Source organism: Dasypus novemcinctus, chromosome 10 (genome assembly GCF_030445035.2).
Source record: "Dasypus novemcinctus isolate mDasNov1 chromosome 10, mDasNov1.1.hap2, whole genome shotgun sequence".
In the NCBI taxonomy this organism is placed as follows: Eukaryota; Metazoa; Chordata; class Mammalia; order Cingulata; family Dasypodidae; genus Dasypus; species Dasypus novemcinctus.
In genome coordinates this window covers 124,235,760-124,239,806 of record NC_080682.1, presented here as the reverse complement: position 1 = coordinate 124,239,806, position 4,047 = coordinate 124,235,760, and the positions used below count along the sequence as shown (strand labels likewise).

Below are 4,047 nucleotides of genomic sequence, written 5' to 3'. Positions count from 1 at the left end.
TGCAATCCCTGTCGTCTGCATCCCAGTTGTCTCACCCCGACATCTAACATTTGGTGCCGAAACCCATGATCTGGAAAGATCACCCCCACCACCATACCTGACAACCTGGGAAGCAGTGAGCAGCAGCAGCTCACTCAGGCTTACTCCCAGATCCTGGTTGCTGAGCTTGTTGCCTAATTTTGGAAAGAAGCAGCAATGGGCAGTGGCAGGTCACCCAGGCTTACTCCCAGATCCTGATTGTGCAACTCTCGGTCCTTTTCACTCTCTCCCAGAACTCCCGAGAGCAAACCCCAGAGACTCTTGCGATTGCACTGAGACCAGAAGATTGGTGAGAAAACTACCCCTGCCATGGCTGTAGTTCCATCCAACACCAGACTCCAATTACCAGCTGGGTGAGTTAAGAGAATTCTCCTCTGGAGGATCCTGTTCTTCTCCTGTTGTTCTAGACAGCTCTGCAAATCCTGGCTAGGTCAGTGATCGTCTCTGTTTTGGGGAACCACGGCAGGTGCCTGACCTGCATCCCCAGAAGCCCTCAGGCCCCTGGGTGTGGACTTCCTGCTGATAAGGCTCTCTGACTAACTCAGATGCCTGACTTGCTCGTTAACCTTTGAGAGTCCCTAACCTCATTCCAGCTTCTGAAAACGGGAAACACTCCTTCAGCTCCTCCGAAAAATACATCTGGGATGCCTCCTTCAGAACCTTAAAACCTCATATCCTGAAGGAGATATCAGACTCAAGAAACTTATCTATTACTCCACTACAATCTGGCCTCAGTACAAATTAGAGCATGAAAGTCAATGGCCAGGACATGGTACCTTTGACACACAGATCCTTAGAGATCTGGAAAACTTCATCCCATGCAATGGCAAGCAGCTAGAGGCCCCTGACATTCAGGCCATCCTGTTCTCCAAAACCGTCCTTCTCTCTGTCAGTCATATTCCTTTTACCAAATTATCAAATCCTATTGCTCAATCAGAAACCTTCTCCTAAGACACCCCCACCTAAAGACTCTTCCAATTTTGATCCATCCAAACATGCTCCCCTCCTCCTTCTGAATCTCCGACCTCACCCAACTCAGGCTCTCCACCTCCAACCCCTCCCTCTGCTTCTACCTCCTTTTTTCCTCCTCACACTCATTCCTGCCGAATGCCTCCCTCCACCCCACAAGCTGAGCCACTCCTGGGCCCCCTACTTCCCCTGAGGGAAGTGGCAGGAGCTGAAGGAATCATCCAAGTGCATGTGCCTTTCTCACTCTCAGATCTTAAGAACAATTAGGCTCCTTCTCAGGAAATCCTGCTACATACATTAAAGAATTTCGACACCTCACTCGCTCCTATGATCTCACATATCAGAATGTCTCTGTCTTGACTTCTTCTACCACCCCCGAGGAAAGAAGCTGCATTTGGGCTGTAGCCACTGCCTTCGCCAATTCCCTACAAACACAGGAACCTCACCAACATGTGCCTGGCACTGATGCAGTTCCTGCAGCCTCCTCTCCCTGGGAATATCCGTCAGGCTCTAGAAATTTAGATCACATGGCACCCTTTCTAATGTGCATAATAGAAGGCATGAAAAAGGCAGCCCTCAAAGCAGTAAATTATGACAAGATCAAAGAAATTTCCCAAAAATCAGATGACAGTCCTGCTGCCTTTATGAATAGATTAACTGAATCACTCCTCAAATATTCAAATTTAGACCTGGATTCTGAATCCAGACGACTATACTTACATACCCACTTTGTCACTCAGGCTTACCCAGATATCAGAAAAACACTGCAGAAATTAGAGGAGGGCCCTCAGTCCCCTCAGAGAGACCTAATTAAAGCAGGCTTCAAGGTCTTTAACAAAAGAGAAGAGGAAGCCAAATTAGAAAAACACAAATGAGCTCATCCAAGGCCTCCCTCCCTGCTGCTGCCCTCAGAGTGACTCCCGAAAACCCCATGCCTCTTCTTCCCTGTGGCCACCACCCGGACCCTGCTTTAAATGTGGGAATGAAGGACACTGGGCACACGCATGCCCTAATCCAGGACCCCCGCTGGGCCTTGTCCTGGGTGCTGATAGAAGGACCACTGGAAGTTGGATTGTCCTGAAAACCCAGTTTCCGGGAAAAGCGCTCCATCAAGCCTTACCTACCGGCCAACAACCTGAATCATCTTCCCTTACAGACCTACTCAGAGTAACAACAGAAGACTGACAGGTCCGGATTTGGAGAGACCCCGCATCTCCATCAGTAAGTCTGATCCAAGGGTTATCATCAGGGTTGGAGGAAAGCCATCTCCTTTTTAATTGACACAGGGGCCACCTGTTTGGTCCTTTCAGAACATTCAGGACCTTTAACATCCTCCTCAGTCTCTACTGTGGGAGTTGACAGTATTCATTCCTCTCCCTTATTTACACACCCACTTCCTTGACTATAGAAATCACATTCTTATACCAGTTCCTAGTTATACCTTCATGCCCCTCCCCACTCCTAGGATGAGACATTCTATCCAAACTGCACTCCTCTAGCTCCTTTTCACCACCCTCCCCTCAAGCTAGCTTTCTTCTCCTTGTGTCCCCAGCCCCAGCCTTAACTCCTACTTCCCCTCCTACCCACATCCCTCCTATCTTACAACAGGAAATAAACCCTAAGTCTGGAACACTGACTCTCAATAGCCTCACACCTCTCCCCTGTAAGAAATCACCCTAAAAGACAGCTCTTCTTTCATCAACATTCCCCAACATCCTCTCTCCTTCAGTGCCAAGCACAGACTTAAACCCACCATTGACAAAATTTGTGCCACAGGGCTGTTACACCCCAACTCTCCATGCAATACACCTACCCTAGCTGTTAAAAAAACTAAGGGCAGTTATCGTCTAGTACAAGGCAGAGCCATCAAGCAGGCAACCCAGCCCATAGTCCCCAACCCCTATAGCCTCTTACCACATATCCCTCCCCAAACCACACATTACACAGTAATGGACCTCAAAGATGTCTTTTTTCACAATGCCCCTAAATGAAAACTCTCAAAACATCTTCCCTTTAACAGAGACAGACCCAAAGAACCCCACTAATAATTATTTCTCTCCTTCTCATGTGTGGCCCTTGTCTCCTACAGCTCCTCACCTGATTCATCCACCCAGTTGTTCAAACCACCACCCAAGGTAAATAAAACTTTCCTGTTACGAAATGACAATCAATAACCACCTCACAGTGGGCGGACTTGGCCCAGTGGTTAGGGCGTCCGCCTGTCACATGGGAGGTCCGCGGCTCAAACCCCGGGCCTCCTTGACCCGTGTGGAGCTGGCCCATGCGCAGTGCTGATGTGCGCAAAGAGTGCCCTGCCACACAGGGGTGTCCCCTGCGTAGGGGAGCCCCACGTAAGAAAGAAAGAAAGTGCAGCCTGCCCAGGAATGGTGCCGCACACACGGAGGGCTGACACAACAAGATGACGCAACAAAGAGACACAGATTCCCGAGCCGTGCCACTGACAACAACAGAAGTGGACAAAGAAGACGCAGCAAATAGACACAGAGAACAGACAACCAGAGCGGGGCAGGGCGGGGGGAGGGGAGAGAAATAAATAAATAAATCTTTAAAAAATAAAAAAATAAATAACCACCTCACAACGTAAAACCCCACCACCAAGCCACACGAGAAGGAAATCCCCATTGCCCCATGACAGCAGGAAGCAGCCAGAAGGCGTCGACACCCCCTTTCCTCCACCCTTCACGTGAGCCTGGCTGTCCACTCAGACCTACTTTATATTTTATTATTATAATCAAAACCCAGGAATGACTGGACTAGGCCCCATCCCTAGCCCCTTTAACAGCCACGACTTGCAGAAGCTGCAGGTTTATTAGTATCCTGCCCCATTGCGGATGGGCGACCAGCCATTTACTCATAAGGAGCCATGTCCCATGACATAGAACGGCCCCCCATCCTGAGTCTACATGTCCAGATACAGTTCATTTCCTAACAAGAATAGACAAAGGAGCCACATGACCCCACCAAGCCCTCCCGCACCCCTAGCCCACCACCCCCTAGCCACACCCCAAGCCATCTCTA

The 4,047-nt window shown here is 49.4% G+C and overlaps 1 long non-coding RNA gene across 1 annotated transcript; it reads left to right on the top strand.

Annotated features, from left to right (window-relative positions):
• The first annotated feature begins 273 nt into the window (after positions 1–273).
• Positions 274–3,730, top strand: LOC131280124 (uncharacterized). The gene is made up of 3 exons (XR_009187725.2): positions 274–392; positions 2,165–2,229; positions 3,098–3,730. It is a non-coding gene; the product is annotated as an uncharacterized lncRNA (long non-coding RNA).
• The last annotated feature ends 317 nt before the right edge of the window (positions 3,731–4,047 follow it).